The sequence below is a fragment of the Myotis yumanensis genome, unplaced genomic scaffold (genome assembly GCF_028538775.1).
Source record: "Myotis yumanensis isolate MYYU_CA2020_CCGP unplaced genomic scaffold, mMyoYum1.0.hap1 SCAF_7, whole genome shotgun sequence".
Taxonomy (NCBI): Eukaryota; Metazoa; Chordata; class Mammalia; order Chiroptera; family Vespertilionidae; genus Myotis; species Myotis yumanensis.
The window spans coordinates 69,696,628-69,718,758 of NW_027223758.1; the positions used below are offsets into that span (position 1 = coordinate 69,696,628).

General features: G+C 49.5%; 1 pseudogene; it reads left to right on the forward strand.

Annotated features, from left to right (window-relative positions):
• The first annotated feature begins 1,536 nt into the window (after positions 1-1,536).
• On the forward strand, positions 1,537-21,376 carry LOC139013509 (calponin-2 pseudogene; annotated as a pseudogene).
• Positions 21,377-22,131: the final 755 nt, after the last annotated feature.

Genomic DNA, 22,131 nt, shown 5'->3' on the forward strand with positions numbered 1-22,131 from the left:
TGCACAGGAGCGGGTGGTCCCGCCTGGAGCCGGGGGTCCTGGCTTCTTGGGCAGGGCCTCTCCCTCCAACGACTTCGTTTAAAAATGCCGCCCTGGGTGTGTGCACACTCACGTTCACGGCAGCGCAAAGGTGGGAGCAGCCCGTGTCCATGGGTGGATGACAGGATACGCAACATGCGGTGCTTCTATGTGTGCCATGGACTATTACTCAGACTGAAAAGGAAGGGAAGTCTGGCACATGTTACAACATGGATGCGCCTCGAGGATATTGCGCTGAGTGAAATAGGCCGGACACAAAAGAACAAGTGCCGTGTGATTCCACTTATGAGGGGCCTGGAGCAGCCCCGTCACAGGCACAGGAAGTGAGAGGGGGCTTGTCAGGGCTGGGGAGGGGCTGCAGAGCTGTTTAATGGCACAGGGTTTCCGTTCAGCAAGATGAAGAGAGTTCTGTGGATGGATGATGGTGACGGTACACAATGGTGTGAATGCCCTAATGCCACTGAACCGCACGTTTAAAAATGTTGAGATGGCAAACTTTATGTTGTGTGTATTTTTCCAAAATTAAAAAAAAAAATTTAAGTGGCACTTCTAAAAGGAAGATGGTAAGCCGTAACCTTTTTAAGGACATGTAGCTTAGTTTTTCATGATTCGTATCCATCAGTACAAGCTGGGTCATGCTGCTGTAACAAACCTCCCCAAAGTCTGACTCCTGAGCCGAGCAGGTAACCACTGTGCCATATGGCCTTTCACTCTAAACCTCATACCCTCTGGAACATTCTTCTTTGCTGTCCTAAACCTCTGCCTGCTCTGTCTACACCCCAGACCCAGGGTAAGGCAATGAAATCAGTCAGATTCACCCTTGCCTGGCTGTGTGGCCGTGGGCAAGCCACAGTTGATTTATCAACCTCTCTGATCCTCAGTTGATTTATCTGGAAAATGGGGTCAATAACAGAATGTATCTTGAGGGGAGAATTCAAGGAGCATGGAAAACATTAGCATGGCTAAGGCATGCCGTCAAGGCTGTGGTATATTTAAGCCTCACGTAGATTTGGCACCCAGGCAAGAATGGGGTAGGCTTTAGTCTCAAGCCAGCAGGCCCTCAGCTTAAAGAAATACACACCTTCTGCCCCCAGAGAAGTACCTTCTCCCAGCCAGCCTTGCATCAGGGCCCGGGAATGGGTGGGGAGGGAGCCAGAGGCTGCAGGGATGGTTGTCTTGAGCCTGAACTACTTTTCTCCCCAATAAACCGTTTTCAATCTCTCATTCTTTTTTTTTTTTTTTTTAAGGTAAGAGTTCCTTCTTTTTTATTATTAAAAAAATGTTTTTATTGCTTTCAGAGAGAGGAAGGGAGAGTGAGAGAACTTGATCATCTGCCTCCTGCACGCCCCTCACCAAGGATTGAGCCTGCAACCGGGCATGTGCCTCGACCAGGAATTAAACCTTCACCTCCTGGTTCATGGGTCACTGAGCCACACTGGCCAGGCTCAATCTCTCATTCTTTTTCTTTTCTTTTTCAAATCCATTTTGCCAAGGAACATGCAGGTAAGTGTGTGTCCGCTCCCAGCTCAGCCAACAGCCCACCCCGTGGGAATTTCTGCTTTAAATACTGGGGTACAGGACCCTGCAATCCACCCCTTTGCACGTGCTGTTCCTCCTCCCGGCCGTGCCACACTAGCCCTCAGGTCTGTTCTGATTCTGCTCAGCAGCTGCCAAGCTCGCCCACAGGCCCTCTCCTGGGGCAGCCCCTCTGATCGCTGCCCCTGCCCAGTTAACACAACCCTGACAGTCTCCCTGGGGTGGGGCGCATGTCTTAAGTTCTTGTTTTCCCCAGTTATTAACACTCTGAGGGCAGGGACAGTGTCATCCATTTCTTTATGAAGTCAGACGCATCCACCACCACCACATCAGCAGGAAGAAGTGATTGTTGTTAACATCCCCATTTTACAGAAGAGAATCTGGAAAATGCAAGTGAGCCAAGGTCCTTGCTCTCACTGAGCCGCCCTGTGGGCTGAGCGCACAGTAGGTGTGTGCCTCCATGGGCATCAGCAGGGGACGGGGCCAGAGTGGCAGAGACTGGCAGCCCTTTCCTCTGCTTCCTGGACACACAGCTAGTCTGCATTTCCCAGCCTCCCTGGCGAGGGAAGCGGGGCTTTTTGGCAGCCTGAGCACGACAAGAGACAGAGTGGAAGGTGGTTAGCAGGGCCCGGGAGAAGGAGGGGATGGGGCTCTGGTTGGATGGGTACAGACCCTCCGTTTGGGGTTAGGAAGAAGTTCTGGAGATGGAGCGTGGTGGTGGCGCAGCAACGTGGGTGGGCTTAATGCCACGGCTCTGTGGAGTTAGACATGGTTAACATGATCAAGTTGATGTTGTGTGTGTTACCACCATAAAAAATATCATACGAGCCGCAAATCAAGCCACATATGTAATTTAAATTTTTCTAGCAGACACATTTAAAACATAAAAAGACACAGGTGCGCCGAAACCGGTTTGGCTCAGTGGATAGAGCGTCGACCTGCGGACTCAAGGGTCCCAGGTTCAATTCCGGTCAAGGGCATGGAGCTGGGTTTCGGGCACATCCCCAGTGGGAGATGTGCAGGAGGCGGCTGATCGATGTTTCTCTCTATCGATGTTTCTAACTCTCTATCTCTCTCCCTTCCTCTCTGTAAAAAATCAATAAAATATATTTTTTTAAAAAAGACACAGGTGGAATTAACTTACAATTATGTAACCAAATCAATCAAAAATATTATTTTACCACATCATCAATATGAACAGGTTATTAAGGAGTTATTTTGCTTTTTTCCCCCACACTAACACAATCCGGTGTGTGTTTCACACTGACAGCTCATCGCAGGTGCTCAGTAGCCACATGTGGCTGGGGGCTTTCGTGTGACAAAGAGCAGGCCTCGCACAGGCGTTTGATGAGTGGACTATGCGTTTCTGTTGCAAGCCTGTGTGCTTGTAATGCTGATAGATATCACCAGGTGGCCTTCCACAGGTGCTAATGCCACACGATTTAAGCCCGCCAGCAATGCCTGAGGGCGAGGACCCGTCCCTTCGCCCTCGCCCATCTCACTGCCCGTGTGAGGGATTACAAAGTGCCTGCTCGCTGTGCATTTGACACAGGTCTTACGAGGAGTGAGTGCCTTTTATATGCTAAAGGCCATTGCGTTTCCTCCTCTGTGAGCCATCGGCTCACCTCACTTGAGGGCTGTGTTTACTATTTCTCTGCACACCTCTCCATGGGCCCCAACCCCACCAGGACCTGGGACTGAGGCCAGATAGTTCAAATCATGCCGGAGTGGGAGCCGGCTGTTCCCAGCAGCGAGGACGCTGTTGGCCTGATCCCTGGGAAGCAGGACTTACCTTTGAGGTCATACCTCCCTCTGCTGGCCGGGCTGAGCTTCTCCACTCGGACTTGGGCCAGAAGAGGAGGCTGGACAGCTGGGGACTCAGGGAGCCTGTGGCGTCTGGGTTTAATCTTACTTCTACCACTTACTGCTCTGTGACCTCAGGTAAGTAACTCCACCTCTCTGGGCTCTCCACGCCCTCATCTGTAAAATAAAAATAGTAGCCATTCCTCTCACTCACGGGGTTGCTGGAGGAATAATGAGGACAAGACCTGAAGGTGCTTAACAGCGGTCGTAGCACAAAACAAGTGCTAAATAAATGGTAGCTGGGGTGTTCTGGACCCAGGGAAGAGAGGGAACAGCTGGCTGGGAGCCTCGCAAAGGAGGCAGCTGGGTTTGCATGGGTCTACCTCTGCCTAGCCAGCTTCAACATCCTCTTCTGTGGTAGCCACGCCACCTCACAGCAAGGGACTGGGACATGCTGCAATGCTAGGACCCTCACACCTGTATGACCCCTGCCTGGCCTGGGCAGGGCCCCAACCTCTCCCCACAGTGGGCTGGGCACACAAGGGTGTTGAGGGAATCCAGGCTGAATACCCACCGCGGCATTTGGACCCTCCTAGCCCGGACTCTCCCTCCCAGGGACCTGCAGACACCCTGGCAGGGGCCTTCTGAAGTCATTTCTCCCCAAAGGGCACCCCAATGGAGCGCACCCCTGTGATCACATCACCTGAGCACCAGCTCTGTGGCGGAGCTGGGTGAGGACGGCTTTATCTGAGCCCGCCTGGTACAGGCCACTGAGCCCTGTCCTCTGATCGACCTTCAACTCTTGCTTAATTGACAGTTACGCTCGAATCCTTCCTCTGACCTAAAACCTCCCGTAGCTCCCCAGGGCCTGCCAACTAAGCCCCGGTTTCTCACCCTGGCAGTCAGGACCACCTCTGGCCTGGGAATGGCCCGTCTGTGTCTGTGGGGGGCGCTCCTGGGCTGCGTAAGAAGCACTCACCCAAGTCCTGCCCTTCCTCGGATTGCTCTACCTGCCCCTTCACGGTCTCATCTATCACCTTTCATTTAACACGGTTTATTAAACACATCGTTTATTTGTTAGTACCTATCCGTCCCCCTCTATCTGAAGACATTGTCCTAGTCACTGAAGTAGAGACGGTGATCTTAACCACTGCAACTAAAGTGTCTTAATTTGTAGATTTCATAAAACATGTGCCCACGTGATTGCATTGAGAGTCCCGCCAGGTCTAGGACCGGGACGTGCAAGGGAAGCGCCCTGAGCTTCATCAGCCTCAGGGCCAGTCCACCTCTGCGCCCAACGTGCAGGCCAGCTCCTGCGCAGGAGGCCTTCCTGATGATGCTGGCTTCCTCCTCTGAGCGCCAGGGCTGACTCCTGGCTCCGCCATGGAAGGTCGTTTTCCCAGGTCTCCCAGATTGTGTTTGTCAAGTGGTAACAATGATTCCCACCCTGACAGACGTATTGCGGGAATTACACTAGAGCAGGTGTAAACGTGTCTGCACGTGTAAGTGCTCCTGGGGGGCAACCCTCATTAGCAGTGGGAGCAGCTGACTCCAATCCTGGCTCCCAGATCCCCGAGGATCTAGACTAGAGGTTCTTCTCTTTTTGCCCACTAGAGGGCACCAGACATCACAAACGACCTCTAGTGCTTTGCCCCCTGGAGAGAAGCAGGCTTCCCAAGGTTCCCAGGGTAAGAATGAGGGGTGGCTGGGACTCAAAAGAGACCCCATCAAGGCAAGCCAAGAGCCTGGTAGGTATCCTTTGTTCCTGGGCCTGGCTGTCAGGGGTGAGGGCAGGCTGCGATGGATAGAAACAGCCAGGTCATCGTGCCAAAGCCCCCCTGGTCATCCCTGGGTGCGTCCCACAGCCCGAAAGAGTGAATAAAAGAGCTGACTTCTGGAGCTAGCTCTTTGCATTTCTGTCTGTGTGACCTTTGGTAAGCGACTTGACCTCTCTGAGCCTCAGTGGGAAATGTTACTGGTCCCAAAGAAGAGAAAAGCCCCTGGGTGCAGGAGGGTGGCCACGATTGCTTGTGTTGCTTTCCATCGCGTGAATATGCTAAAGTGCAATTACCTTTTTTCTGCTGATCAAAAATGTAACGTACCGATTAGTCAAAATGTGTTGTTGAGCATCTTACCATGAGCCAGGCCCTGCACTGGCTTATGAGATTGGCAACCATGAAGCCAGTAGTTTTGTTAGGGGTGGTGGTATTCTGGGTGATAGAATACTTCGGCCCCCCGCCCCCCTTCTCTCTATAATATTGATGCTTTGACTCTACAATAGTAGAAAAGGAACAAATAGAGGAGCATTAATTGGGCACCTACTATGTACCAGATGCATAATTCCATCCTTCCTCTGACCCTGGGCTCCCTGCAAGCAGGGGCCATTGGCTTACTTGCCGCTGTATTCTCCACGCCTGGGACGATGGCTGGCACATAGTAGGTCCTCAATAGATACTTCTGTAGTGATTAAGAATGATTTGTACAAAGTCTACAAATGAGGAACCGAGGTTCAGAGAGACTGTGTGACTTGTCCAAGGTGATCCAGCTAGTGGGATGCAGGACCAGGGGCCTGAGACAGTTCTTTCTACTCAGTGCTTGTCCCTCCTCCCCACTTTCCCACACCCCCTTGGCCTAAAGCAGCTTATTTTACAAACACATACTTATGTAGTACTTGTTAAGCAGCAACCCTAAGAGGTAGGTGTTAGAACTTTCCCCATTTTACAGATGGGAAAACTGAGGCACCAATCAAGTAACTAACTTGCCCAGATCACACAGACTAAATGGTAGGATCAGGATTCTAATCTGTCACTAAAAGGCTTGCTGTTGACCAGTATGCCATTCTGCCTCCTTGAGAGGCCACAGGGTGTGAATCTTCTCTTCTCACCCCCCTGGGGGCCCCTGGATGACCTGGGTCATGCCTTCTTTTGAACAGCCCCTGGTGCCCCTGGCACAGAGTTGGGCGTGCTGTGGGTGCTCAGTTCAGGCCTCTGGCTGGGGGTTTGCCAAGCAGATGAGGCCCCTTAGTTGCTATTGCCCCATTTGGAAGTTAGTGGGTGGCCCTGAGGTTTTAGTGCAAGGTCATCCTGGCCCTTTGAGCCTATAGCCACCTGTCCACGCCCCACCCAGTCCTATACACACCTGCCAGCAACCAATGGTGCTTTGAAGGTGCAGGGAAGAGGCAAGAGTTGGACTTTTCCCCTTTATCTGCACCACTTTCCTACATGTATGTTCTAAATGGCCTGTGTGCACATGGGTATATATCTGCATGTAGTCCATGTGGACACACGTGTTCTCGTGCATGTGTGGAAGTGAGCGGTCCTGTATGTGAGTGCATATATGTGTGTCCAAGGGTGCAGATGTGGACCTGAGTGTAGTATATAGCTCTGCACGTGTGTTAGTAACATGGAAAGACAGACCACTAAAACAGAAGGGCATCTCCTCACCTAGCCTCAGTTTCCTCATCTGTAAAATGGGGACAATAATAGTATCTTACTGCTGGAACAGTGCCAGACACACACTACGTGCCATAATATCAGCTATTATTATTACTGCCCACCCAGAGGTTGTGTGGAGATTCCATGAAATGATAGCTTTGAGGATTTGGCTCAAGAAAAGTTTCTTCTGTCATCCTTAGATCAATAATTTTCCCTCCTTCCCCTTGGTTTTATCATTGCCAAGGCAACATAACAACGATCCAGAGAATTTGAGACACAGAGGTAGGAAGGATGGGGTATCTGTCACCCCATCCTGACTCCTTCCAGACTTTGTCCATAAGTAAGCTAGCAAGGGCTTAGCACAGGGTGGTGCTCGAAACACAGTTGGATGGGTTAACAAATATATTTTCTTCACCTTAGATGACTAAACTGAGCATCTTTTTATTCTGCTTTTGTTCACTTACCATGGGCATTTTCCATGTGACAACCAGTTTATAATTATTAGAGACGTTTGAAGATTGGAAACTTCTCGATGCCCCCAAACTGGGAAATAGTTAATTTGCTTGTGGAAAAGTCACTTTACGAAATGTGAGGTTCTCTTCTTTCTTTGGGACAAGTTAAGTTTTCATATTGGGAATTGGGTGTCCCAGCATTTATCTGTTCCTGGATATAAAGTGATCCCATTGAAAAAGATGACATTAGACATCAAGGAAATGCAACTCAAAACTGTAGTGAAATACTCTGCAGACAACCCCCAAGTGCTGGTGGGGATGTGGAGAAATGGGAGCCCTCATGCTTTGCTGGGGGATGGTAAAGTGGTGCAGAGGCTTTGGAAAACAGTCTGGCAGTTCCTCAAAGGCTAAAATTAGAGTTCCCATGTGATCCAGCAGTTCCACTCCTAGACATAGACCCAAGAAAAACAAAAAATCTATGTCTATACACAAATGTTCACAGCAGTTTATTCATAAGAACCAAAGGTGGAAACAACCCAAGAGCCCACCAATTGATGAACGAATATATTAAAAGTGGTGTGTCAACACAATGTAATATTACTTGGCAATAAAAAGGGAATAAAGTACTAATTCCTGCCACAACATGGACGGACTTTGAAATCATAAAAAGTGAAACGAGCCAGTTACAAACGACTTTGTATGATTTCTGATTTGATTTAATCCCATTCCATGGATTGTCCAGAATAGGCAAGTCCATAGAGACAGAGGTGAACAGGCGATTACCATGTGCTGGGCGGGGGAGATCGGTGAGAGGCCAGTGAATGACTACTAATGGGCACAGATGTTTTTGGGGGGATGATGAGAAAGTTCCAAAATTGATAAACCTAGTAATAACTTGTATACTTTAGATGAGGGATTTTCAACCTTTTTCATCTCATGGCACACATAAACTAATTATTAAAATTCTGCAGCACACCAAAAAAAAAATGTATGTTTTGCCGATATGACAAAAGAGTAGGTATAATTTTGATTGATTTATTTTAAAAATAATAATAATAATTACCTACCCTTTTTGCTCCAAAGTGAGTTTTTAAAAAATCAGGTGCCTAGCCCGGCAAGTATGGCTCAGTGGTTGAGCATTGACCTATGAACCAAGAGGCTGCAGTTCGATTCCCTGTCCGGCCACATGCCCCAGTTGCAGCCTCGATCCCCAGTGGGGGGCATGCAGGAGGCAGTCAATCAATGATTCTCTCTCATCATTGTTGTTTCTATCTTTCTCACCCTCTCTCTTCCTCTCTGAAATCAATTTTTAAAAATCAGGAGCCTATGCCAAAACCAGTTTGGCTCAGTGGATAGAGCGTCGGCCTGCGGACTGAAGGGTCCCGGGTTCGAATCCGGTCAAGGGCATGTACCTGGGTTGCGGGCACATCCCCCGTGGGGGATGTGCAGGAGGCAGCTGGTCGATGTTTCTCTCCCATCGATGTTTCTAACTCTCTATCTCTCTCCCTTCCTCTCTGTAAAAAATCAATAAAATATATTTTTAAAAAATAAAAAATAAAAATCAGGAGCCTATATACTAATATATAAAGGAGTTTTTTTTTTTTGGTTCCAAGAATTAACCAATCAGACATAACCTTATTATGCAACATGAGCAATAAGATGCAATTCTATTATGACCTATATATATGGGTCAAGACAGGGCGTTCACACTGGATGCTATTGTTGTGTTAGCTGTTGTCTTTTTTTAAATTTGACAATCTAAAGGAAAAGAGATCAGTGCCTCTGACTAAATAGTCAGGTATTGCATGTTTAAAAAACTCTTGCAGCACACCAGTTGAAAAATCATGTGAATTTTATCTCACTAAAGTTGTTAGAATAATTTTTTAAAAAGAATAGAGCCCCAACTTGTTTGGCTCAGTGGATAGAGCAAATGAAGGGTCCCAGGTTCAATTCTGGTCAAGGGCATGTACCTCGGTTGTAGGTGTGTGCAGGAGGGTAACCAATCAATGTGTCCTCCCCACCCCCTTCCACTTTCTGTAAAAATCAATGGAAAAATATCCTCGGGTGACGACTAACAAAATAATCCTATATAATAAAAGCCTAGCCCTAACCGGTTTGGCTCAGTGGATAGAGTGTCAGCCTGCGGACTGAAGGGTCCCAGGTTTGATTCCGGTCAAGGGCATGTACCTTGGTTGCGGGCACATCCCCAGTAGGGGGTGTGCAGGAGGCAGCTGATCAATGTTTCTCTCTCATCTATGTTTCTAACTCTCTATTCCTCTCCCTTCCTCTCTGTAAAAAGTCAATAAAATATATTAAAAAACAAAAACAAAACAAAACAATTTAAAAAATAAAAAATAAAAAAAAATTTTTAAAGCCTAATATGCTAAGTATCCAGTTGTCCGGTCATCTGTTCAACCAATCAAAGCCTAATAGGCTAATGATATGCTAAGGCCGCTCAACTGCTCGCTATGATGTGCACTGACCACCAGGGGGCAGACTGAGTGAGAAGGGCCAGACATGCCCTGGAGTCCTCCCGTGGTTCCTCCCCGGTTGGCCAACCTCTCTGGTCCCTCTTCAGTCATGCACCAGTGGGGTCCCTCGGCCTAGCCTCTGCCCTCTTGCAATCCAGGACCCCTCAGGGGATGTGGGAGACCTGGTTTCAGCCTGATCCCACAGGCCAGGCCAAGGGACCCCACTGGTGCATGAATTTGTGCACTGGGCCTCTAGTAATAAAAATAAAGTAAAATAAAATAAAAATAGAGACCCAAGACAACAATGCAAATATACAACATCATTTATTGGAGACATGGGCTCCGGGGCCAAGTACATATTAATCTCACTTGACTTTCACAATAGCCCTGTGAGCTTACTTCCCTATCATATAGATGAGGACACAATTGAGAGGGAACTCAAAGCTCTGCACTTCTGAGAAGTGGAGGGTCTGAGCCCTACATCTGGTACCTCAGGTGCTTTTGCTGCCTCCTTGAAGGGGCCTGAAGCTGGTGGACAGGTCAGCTGGGCAGACCTGTGGGGCCCGGGATCTGGGCTCCTCCCTGCCCTTTATCTGGCTTGGGCGGCCAGAGCTCATGGTCAGGACTCTTTATCGCTCCCGCAGGCCTTCTCCCAGCATCTCCCTGTTGAGGGACCCAGCAGGGGGCTGCCCAGTGATCTTGGTTTTCTATTCTTAAAAAAAAAAAAAAGAGGAAGAAGGGGTACCCCAAGAGGTGAACAGCAGAGGAGCGGGGAGTCCATACCTTCTCTTGGGTTCCACAGTTCTTAGAAATGCCCAAAAGGCAACCTAAGGCTCCCTCCCCAAGGCACACCTGTGTGCCTGCGGGGCAAGGCTGGCCCTAGTCCTTCTCCTCGCTCTCCCTCTTGGGAAAGGGCCCATGTCCTTGATTGCAAAATTCAGCTAAAAAAAAGCACACACAAAAAAAACAGGAACCAATTTCCCCTCCCAGACAATCAAATCCTGGAAGAAATGTACTTGCAAAATAATCCCATGATGAGGTCACTGCACCAGGAAGGTCCCTGTGGGAGGGCTGGAGGGAACTCTGAGGTGTGCACGCAGGTTTGAGATGAGAGATGAGCCCTTTCCCTGTGCCTGGGCTCCTCCTCCCCTCTCATAGCCACTCTGACTCCTGAACTCCAGCAGCCACCATGCCTTTCCTGGAGGGCTCAGAAAGCACGCACCCCAACTAAGGAGGCACCCAGACTCCCGCCTGCACACTTTTCTGCAAGTGCAGGATGTTTGTGGACTCCCAGGGGCTCCTCGGGGGTCACAAACCTCTCTTTGGCTCCACTGTCTCATCCACCCAGACCACTACCTGGAACCCATACCAACTTTACCAGGAACAGGGCTTGCTCACCCTTCTCCACAGCTTATGTCCCGCTCACCCACTGGGGGCTGCTGGCTCCCCAGCTGGTACTAGGAGGAACTCTTGGAGACTTGAATTTGCAACCACCCCTCTCCTAACCACTCCCAGCCATGACCTCCCCCACCAGCACCACATCGAGAGGGACAGGAAGATGTCACTAAACTGAAAGGCCTGCGCAGAGAAAGGCAAAGAGACTGTCTCCTCAGTCTTCAAAGGCTGTTCAGAGCTGTTGGTGCCGAAAGAGAATTCCCCGAACCCACAGGGGCCTCGGGCACCAAAGTTCTGAGTTGTCCTTAGGAAGTGATTCCAGCCCTGGCCAGCGTGGCTAGGTTGGTTGAGCTCGGTCCCTTGCACCGAGAGGTCACCAGCTCGATTCCAGGTCAGCACTCGATCCCCAGGAGGGGGTGTGCAGGAGGCAGCCAATCAATGTGACCCTCTCACATAGATGTTCCCCCCGCTTCTTCTCTTTCTAAAATCAATAATAAAAACATATTATAAAAAAAAAAAAAGAAAGAAATGATTCCAGGTGCTTCTACCTCCCAGAAGCACACCCAGGCCTGCATCTCCTAAACTCCAGGGGTCCCCACAAGATGTGCAACCAGGGGAGCAATGGGCAGCAGCAGCTCGTCCCGGGCTCACCCCCTGACCCTGTCTCCAAGGCCCCCTTTTCTCTGACTTCCCAGTGAGCCAAAGCAGCCCCGCCTAGGCTCTCTGCTGCTTCTGTTCTAACCCTCCCTTGTTTACTGCCCGCAGCTTCAACAAACGTAACTCTCCCAGGAGTGAATCCATGTGCAAGAAATGACAATAACAGCCAACCCTCACACACATCCACACACTGCCCCGCACTTGAGGCCAAAACATTCTGGACAAAATAATCTCCGTTCAGCACTGGAACTCCTTTGGTGGCCAAAACCTAACTTGAACAGATGTATGAATATTCAGACATTAATCTCTGCATAAATATGAATGAGTCTAGTTACTGGGAGGCTAACCCAGACCCCACTGCTGTTATTTAACACTAGAGGCCCAGTGCACAAAATTCATGCACTTGGGGGGTGGCGCGGCCCTGAGCCCAGCCTGTGCCCTCTTACAGTCCAGGAGCCCTCAGGGGATATCCACGGGGAGTGGGCCTAAGCCGGCAGTCGGACATCCCTAGAGTTGTTGCAGAGGCAGGAGAGGCTCCCACCACTGCTGCTGCGTTCGCCAGATGTGAGCCTGGCTTCTGGCTGAGCAGCACGCCCCCTGTGGGAGTGCACTGACCACCAGGGGGCAGCTCCTGCATTGAGCGTCTGCCCCCTGGTGGTCAGTGCGTATCATAGTGATCAGTTGTTCCACCGTTTGGTTGATTTGCATATTAGCCTTTTATTATATAGGCTATGGCATTTGCTTTCTAAAACCCCCAAACTCTCAAAATCCCACAGCTCATGGGGGATCCCAAGACATCGGGGTTTTAGGTAAGGGGGGGATCATAGCCTGAATATATTCTAAGTGCTTTACATCTGTTAAGGGTGTGAGAAGGGTGTGTGGATGGTGGAGGGATGTCACAGGCAGCCAGACTCTGCCATTCACCTCTCTTCTGCCTCATAACTTTCTGACTAAGAAATGAAGAGAACAAGACAGAAAGATGCCATCTGAATATAACAATGATAGCAACAACTTGGTTTTTACAATAAACCTATGGGGTAGAACTTCTTATTCGTCCTCCCATTTTATAGATAAGGAAACAGAGGCAGAAGGAGGTGAAGTGACTTGCTTCCGGCTGGTGGGTGTTGGAGCTGGGGTTCAGGCCCAGGCACCTTGCTAAGCGAGGTGGGATGGTAGGGTAGGGGTTAAACAGCACAGAATTATCATTTTAAGCTGCCTTTGCAACACGGACATGCCTAGGAGGGTATGTGAGAAGCCAGCCTGTTGTGACAGGCCCTCTCCTAGGGTGACCAGCCTGGTTTGACAGGAACTATCCTGGTTTTGTGGAAAGGCAGTTAGACAGACATGAACAGAGCAAGAAAGCCCTGGGTGCCTAGCAAAGGACAATGGTAGGGTGAGACCTCACCCCCAGGGTGCCCTTTCCTCCCCTAGCTGGTCATGGACCCCTAACTTTTCCTCCCTAGAGATAACATCTAGGCCTCAGTAGTATTTCAGCTCCAAGCCCAGAAAAGCAGCAAAACCAGACAAGCAAGCCCAAGGCTGACACAGGACCAACCACATTGGATAATGACCCCCTGCCCTGGCGCCGGCCAACCAATCAGTGGAGACACACCTGGGAAGTGGCAGAGTATTCTATTAAGATCTTCCCCTGGACCCTCCCCTAAAATCTCCACCCTAAAAACCCTAAGGACAGAGGGCCCAGCACCTTTCCGTTCCCCTCCTCTTCCCCCCAGGGGAGTCACCTTTACCTTCCTCACTTCTAAGCTCCAGGGGCCCTTCCTTGACCTCTGCCATTTGTTTCCTCAGCCCATTTCTTCTATGAATTACTTCTTCCTCTTCTGTGATTTTCTAAATAAAAGTTCTCTTACAGTTTGAGTCTTGGCCCTGAATTCTTTCCCAGCCAGAACTCGAGAACCGAGGTTGCTGAACCCCTGGAGCTGCTCCCGCCGCCCACAACAGTTTTGGCACGGAAAGTCCTGCACCCCAGCAAGCTCCTCACCCCCACCACACCGGGATGGCAGGCAGCCTGGAAACGGGACCATGTGCCTCTCCCCGTGAGCATCGTGAGCTCCCAGCCCACTGAGGATCGAGATCCAGGATCTGAAGAAGTACATAGTTCGCACAGCACGGCTTCTCAACATCAGGATCTCCTGCAGGCACCTGACCAAGACACGGGAGGAGATGCTGGCTGTGTCGCCTTCACCGAGCAGCAGTCTGTCTGTGCCCAACCCGGCACCTGCTTAGAACCAGGCACCTGCTGGAGGGGTTTGCAAGGACAAGAGCGACCAACCCCATGAGGCTTTGCCCTTGCGTGTTGACTTTGGACTCCATTGTAAACAGGGTTGAATAGCCCCGTGCAGGGAAATTGACTCTGATATTCCAAGTTTGAAATGTCTGGCTCTCATCCTCAACTTCAAATTCTAACTCACAAGGCCCCACACGGGAGACCTGACTTCTCAGGAATGATCCTCACCAGGAACTCATATTCACCTGCCACAGGCCTGCCCAGTCCTGTCTGGGTGCAAAGAACCCTGAGGCAGGGCTGGGCGGAGGAGGCGGGAGAGAAACATGCCTGGGCTCCCAGAGGGAGACACAGCCCGTGTGCTGAGGGTCCCAGGGGCTCCTGAGCTGGGTGAGGAAGGAGGGGTCAGGCTTGGAATGCCCTACAATCCACATAAACGCTGAGGCCCCCCCCACCCCCACCGTCAAGAACCCAGGTGGGAGGCTGCTGGTTAAACGTTGCCCAAACACACTTATTTATCTTCACTGTTCTCTGAGATTCCAATAAAATGATATAAAGGCATTTTTTTAAATGCACATCTATCTACCGGGACAAAGAGAATATGTGAAGAAATAACAGCATATAAAAGAAGTCAACCAAATTCTGAAAGCTGGAAAGCAGATGGTGAGTGGGGACTGATTTAAAAAACCCAAGAAATTCAATACCAGACATCAAACTATATTACCAAGCCACAGTTCTCAAAACTACCTGGTACTGGCATAGACCAATGGAACAGAATAGAGGACCCAGAAATTGACCCAAGCCATTATACTCAATTAATATTTGACAAAGGAGGCAAGAGCATACAATGGAGTCAAAACAGCCTCTTTAATAAATGGTGCTGGGAAATTTGGTCAGATACATGCAAAAAAATGAAACTAGATCACCAACTTACACCATACACAAAAACAAACTCAAAATGGCTTAAAGGACTTGAATGTATGATGGGGAAACCATAAAAACCCTACAAGATTCCATAGGCAGCAAAATCGCAGACATATGTCGTAGCAATATCGTTACAGACACAGCTCCTAGGGCAAGAGAGACTAAAGAGAAAATAAACAAATGAGTCTACATCAAAATAAAAAGCTCTGCACAGCAAAAGAAAACATCAACAAAACAACAAGAAAGCCCACTGCATGGGAGAACATATTTGCCAATGTTATCTCCGATAAGAGTTTAATCTCCAACATTTACAGGGAACTCATACAACTTAACAAAAGGAAGATAAACAACCCAATAAAAAAGTGGGCAAAGGACCTAAATAGACACTTTTTGAAAGAGGACATTCAGAAAGCCAAGAGACATATGAAAACATGCTCAAAGCCACTAATCATCCGAGAGATGCAAATCAAAACAACAATGAGGTACCACCTCACACCTGTCAGAATGGCTATCATCAACAAATCAACAAATGACAAGTGCTGGAGAGGATGTGGAGAAAAAGGAACCCTTGTGCACTGCTGGTGGGAATGCAGACTGGTGCAGCCATTGTGGAAAACAGTATGGTGTTTCCTCAAAAATTTAAAAATGGAACTGCCATTTGACCCAGTAATATCACTTCTAGGAATATATCCCAAGAAACCAGAAACACCAATCAGAAAGGATATATGCACCCCTATGTTCATAGCAGCACAATTTACAATAGCTAAGATTTGGAAACAGCCTAAATGTCCATCAGCAGATGAGTGGATTAGAAAACTGTGGTACATCTACACAATGGAATACTATGCTGCTGTAAAAAAGAAGGAATCCTTACCATTTGCAACAGCATGGATGGAACTGGAGAGCATTATGCGAAGTGAAATAAGCCAGGAAGTGAAAGAAAAAGACCACATGATCTCACTCATTTATGGATAATAAAGAACATTATAACCTAATGAACAAAAAGATAGATACAGAGGCAGAGAAGCATCAAACAGACTGTCAAATTACAGCGGGAAGGCTGGGGAGTGTTGGAGGGGGTAAGAGATCAATCGAAGGACTTATATGCATGCATATAAGCATAACCAATGGACACAAGACACTGGGGCGGGGGGGTGGTAAGGGCATATGTGTGTGGGGGGGGGGGGAAGGGGAGGCCGGGGGAAGGTCAATGGGGGAAAAAAGGAGACATATGTACTACTATTTGTAATACTTTAAACAAGAAAGTAAAATTAAAAAAACAAACAAACAAGAAATTGCCCAGCCAGTGTTGCTCAGTGGTTGAGCATTGACCTATGAACCAGGAGGTCACGGTTTGATTCCTGGTTTGATTCCGGTCAGGGCACATGCTCAGGCTGCAGGTTGAATCCCCAGTGGGACCTGCAGGTGGCAGCTGATCAATGATTCCCTCTCATCATTGATGTTTCTGTCTCTCTTCCCTCTCCCTTTCTCTCTGAAATCAATACTTTTTTTTTTTAAAGAAAGAAACCCAATAAATTGAAACCTGAATGTTCAAGGGGAGCCATCAGATCCACAATTTAAGATCCTTAGAAAGACTCAGGGATTGGAGAGGCCAGGAACCTCCCAAGACTGAGTTCGAGGCAGAACTGAAAATGGAAGGGCCGGTTGGTTACCTATCTGGGAACAGCTGACACAGGCAGGACATGACCCTCCCCACCACTGCAGAGGCTCACTCAGGCAAGAGGCCGGAAGATGGAAATCGGAGGTCATGTTCACCCATGGCTCAGCTCAGGGCCCGGAATAGATAGGTCCTTAGGAAGTTGTTGCTATCATTGTTATATTCAGATGGCATCTTTCTGTCTTGTTCTCTTCATTTCTTAGTCAGAAAGTTATGAGGCAGAAGAGAGGTGAATGGCAGAGTCTGGCTGCCTGTGACATCCCTCCACCATCCACACACCCTTCTCACACGCCACATCTTTGATGTGGCAGAAATGGCTAGTTGACTTCCAATATCTACTATCCACTTCCTCTATCTAGCTAAAAAAAAAAAAAAAAGCTAGCTCCCTTGCTTTCCAGCCTCAAGGCATTTTCCAGTCTCCTTCATAATTAGGTGTAGCCATGTGACTATATAAGTGGAATTTGTTGTGAGGAAATTGGGAAGTATCTTTAAAAGAAAAAAGCTAAAAAGGAGAAGGAGGAGGAGGAGGAGGAGGAGGAGGAGGAGGAGGAGGAGGAGGAGAAGAAAGCTCTTCTTCTACTCTGCTCTCTGGGCAGTTGATGTGATGGCCAGTGCATGGGGTGGGTTGGGGGGTGGGATCAGGACTAAGCCAGCAATCAGACATGCCTCTCCTAGTCTGGGGCTCTCGCAGTCCGGGACCCCCCGCTCCATACTGCCCGCCTGCAGTGGAGGTGGGAGAGGCCCCGCCACCACCACTGCACTGCCAGCTGTGATCCGGGCTTCTGGCTGAGCGGTGCTCACCCTGTGGGAGCACACTGACCAACAGGGGACAGCTCTTGCTTTGAGCGTCCGCCCCCTGGTGGTCAGTGTGCGTCACAGTTCTGCCATGCGGTCAATTTGTATATTAGGGTTTTATTATATAGGATTAGAGGCCCGGTGCACAAAAATTTGTGCACTTGGGGGGAGGGGTCCCTCAGCCCGGCTTATGCCCTCTTGCAGTCTGGGACTCCTCGGGGGATGACCACCTGCTGGCTTAAGCCTGCTCCCCAGGGGATTGGGCCTAAGATGGCAATCAGACATCCCTCTGGCAGCCCAGGAGCCCTCAGGGGATGTCCACTTGCCAGCGGGGAGCAGACCTAAGCTGCAGTCAGACATCCTTAGCGCTGCTGAGGAGGTGGGAGAGGCTCCCACCACCACCGCTGTACTGGCAGCCATCAGCCTGGCTTGTGGCTGAGCAGAGCTGCCCCCTGTGAGAGCGCCCTGACCACCAGAGGGCAGCTCCTGCATTGAGCAGTGTGTGTCATAGTGACCAGTCATTCCCAGTCTTTCTGCTGTTAGGGTCAGTTTGCATATTACCCTTTTATTATATAGGATAGAGGCCTGGTGCATGGGTGGGGGCCGGCTGGTTTGCCCTGAAGGGTGTCCCGGATCAGGGTGGGGGTCCTGCTGGGGTGCCTAGCCAGCCTGGGTGAGGGGCTGATGGCTTTTTGCAGCTGGTCACACCCCCTTCAGGGTGGGGGCCCCCACTGGGGTGCCTGGCCAGTCTGGGTGAGGGGCTGAGGGCCATTTTCAGGCTGGCCGGGACTGAAGCTCCCAGCCTCTCCTTTTTTTCTTTTTTCTTTTTATTCTGGGATTTATTTACCTTCTATAATTGAAACATTGTTGCTGTCACTGGCGCTCCCAGCTCTGAGGCCGCGGCTGGCAGAAAGCAGGTATCTGGGGTTTGTTTAGCTTCTATAATTGAAACTTAGTTGCTTTCAGAGCTCAGAGCCAGGCAGCGGCAGGCAAGGAACCTTGGCTTCCTCCATCACTGGAGCAAGCAAGCCTCCTGCTCGCTTCAGCTGCGTGGCTGCCGGCCGCCATCTTGGTTGGCAGTTAATTTGCATATCACCCTGATTAGCCAATGGGAAGCGTAGCGGAGGTACGGTTAATTACCCTTTTTGTCTTTTATTAGATAGGATTTTGTGTTGTGTGCAACTGATCCTAGGCCTGTCTGATAAATTTGACATCCCTCCCTTCTATTCAGCTATCCTAGAAGATCAGAATCAGCAGAGACCTTAGTTATTCTGGAGTCCACAGGGCCAGGGGCAAAATCTGGACCACATACACCTACATATGTTACCCCATGAGCTAGGTATGGATGTGGGTTATCCCTAAGCTAGGTATATATGTGGGTTATCCTATGAGTTAGGTATATATGTGAATTATCCTATGAGTTAGGTATGTCTATGTGTTAACCTATGAGCTTGGTATTATATGTGTTATCCCCTCTTAACAGATGAGGAATTTGAGCTCAGAGAACTTGTCCCAGGTCACAGACTCCAAACTGTCTGCATTCCATGCTTACTCTGTCAGCATTTGCGTTTGCAACCCTTGATTTCCCAACCACTTGCCAGGAGGTTTGCAGAGGAAAACAACAGAACAAGGAGGAAGACATACTTGCTGACCTTTGTCATATTGTAGCACATCAGTGGCGCTGACTCCCCGCTGCACCGGGAACAAACCAACTGGAGAGCGGGGGTTTTCTCCACACCCTCGGTGCCTGGTGCAGGGCCAACCTAGGGAGCTGTGTGCTGAGTGAATGAAGTGACCCACCTTTAGGTGGTGCAAACTCAGGGGCGCGTGCCTGCCCAGGGCTCTGCCCGCAGACCTGGCCGCTGTCCGACCTTCCATGCTTTCTCCTGGATACTGACAGAGGTCAAGAGCACAGGCGCTGACGTCTGGCTTATTCACACCCACATTCCTGCTTCATCTCTCACTAGCCGTGACCACTTTGAGCCTTGGTTTCTTCACCAGCGAATGGGGCTGATCATGGTGCCTCACAGGGCTGCTGGGAGGACTAGATGAGATTATGCAAATCCCTTCTCCTGGCGACCAACTTGAGCAGTAGTAGCTGTTACTGTGACACATGCTCTGTATGCGTGTGTGGGGTGGGGACGGAATAATTTGCCTGTGTCTTAAAATCCTTTTCCTTATGTATCTACTTGCCCTCCCTTGACCCAACACAGCCTGAGCCCTGCACAGGACTGGACACAGGTCACACTCAGGTGAGGGCTTCCCATATATCTCAGGAGCTGCGGGCCAATGACCTGAATTGCCCAATGACATCCTTCATCCCAACAATACATAACAAGCTCCTGCTCTCCACCAGGCCTGGGTCAGGACTGGAGATCAGGGATCATCGGACCCTGTCTTATCTTTGAAGACCATCTACCTGACTGGCACAGTTAGACAAGGGACATGACTCTCCAATACACAGAAGATGATGACAATAGATTTTTTTTTTAGGAAGGATTATGTGAGAGTTAGAATTCCTGTGTTAGAATTTGAGAATGTATCTCTCCCATCTTCACATGTGAATAATACTGTGTGGATGATGCATTGGAAAGTGTTAGGTCGGAGAGAGCCCAGGCATCTCTCTCCATTCCTCCTCCAACTCTGTAGATATTGGCCCACTGTGTACTGGTGTGGAGAAGTTCAAGACCAGCCTGTGTCACCCAGGGTCCTGGCAGGAACCAGGTGACGCACTCAAAACTGAGTAATTGAGGAGAGTTGAATAAAGGACTTATTTACAGTTGTCAAATGGATAAGATCTGAGGATCTCACGTACAACATGGTGACTGGTATAGTTGGTTGATAACACTATTGTATAATTAAAATTTGCTAAGAGCAAAACTGAAGTGTTTTTACCCCCTCCCAAAAGAGGTAGATATGTGAGGTGATGGGTGTGTTAACTCGATGGGGAAATCCTTCCGCAATGTACACACATGCCAAGTCATCACATGGTAGTTGAGCTCCATGCAGTTCAATAAGGGGTTCTCCTGCGGGCTTTCGGCGAGGTCAAGAACTGGCTCCTGTCCAAACAGGACCCGCAGGAGGAGGCGAAGCTCTGCAGCTGGATGGAGGGCCTGTCTGTGGGTCCCAACTTCCGGAAGGGTCTGAAGGATGGAATTATTCTATGCACACTCGTGGGTAAGCTCCTGCCCAACTCAGCCCCCACGATCAACCGCTCCATGCAACCTGGCACCAGCTAGTAAATCTCTCCAACTTCATCTAGACCACGGTCAGCTCTGGCACGAACTCCGTGGACCTGTTCAAGCTCAGGACCTTGAGAGTGGAAACATGAAGCAGGTGCAGGTGTCTCGTCTGGCTCTGCAGAGTGGCGTGGACATCGGCATCAAGTACTCGGGGAAGCAGCGATGGAACTTGGATGATGCCACCATGAAGGCGGGCCAGTGCGTCACTGGGCTCCAGATGGGCACCAACATGTGCCAGCCAGTCAGGAAGACAGCATATGGCACGAGAAGACATCTGCGTGACCCAAGAACCATAGCCTGCCACCCATGGGCCATTCATCCTCAGCCTGCCAATGGGCACCAACAAGTGTGCCAGCAGGTGGGCACAATGGCTCCCAGGACCCAGCGGCACATCTGTGATGCCAAGCTGGGGACCAACAACTGTGACAACTCCTCCTGTCTCTGCAGACGGGCTACACGCAGGGTGCCAACCAGAAGAGCCAGGTCTCTGGCCTGGGCTGGCAGGTATATGACCCCAAGTGCTTCCCACAAGGCCCAGTGCTGACGGAGCCGGCAACTGCCCAAGCCCAGGGAAGGCCCTGGAATACCCCCCTGCAGGCCACTGAGGGCACCCTTACAGGGTGTCTCCCCACATCATTGCCCATCTGGGATTTGGGGTTTTCTGTGTTTTCATCTTGTTTCTGTATGTGTTCAAGTGCTTGCAGCTGAGGGTCTGCGAAGGCCAGCCCCAGGCATGTGGGGTAGGAGTCACTGCCACGCACACCCAAGCAGCAAACTTCCCAGCAGCCTCTGGGGGGAAGCTGTTTGGGGAAGAGGCCCATGGCGGGAGGGGAACTGGCTCCAAGCTTTCAGTTGCTTCGTCCTCTTTCCTTTTCTCTGCTTATCAGTTTGTGGTTTCTGTACCCACAGAATTTTCAGGCAATTTTAACAAAAGTACAGTAGAACCTCATTTCTCGAACTTAATTCTGTTCGAAAACTGAATAATTTTTTCCCATTAAAATAATGTAAATCGAATGAATCCGTTCCAGGCCCCCGAGTGAATCCATTCCAGGCCCCCTGTTTCAACCTTTCACATATACAGTACATGCCTATTGTACTGTTTAATCTATAAATAAACATGTAAAAACAAAAAGGACATGAAATGAAAATTTAACAAAAAGGAAAGGAAATGTTCAGTACAAAGTGAAAACTTAACAATAATTATAAGCAGCAGCAAAAGCAAAAAAACACTAAAATATTCACAGCACATATCCTGAGATTTTAGCAGTGGTAAACTGACTCATATTCGCGGTTCTCTCCTTTGTCACCTGAGAGATGGGTGACTGATCATACGGCATCAGCACAAAAGGGTTGTCAGGTTGAGAAGCGAATTGCTCAAGGTGGGAGGCGTTGGAGGAATGAGGTTCCACTGTGATTGGGGCGGGAGTGGGGGATATTAACCAGCACTCCTATTATCTACTGCT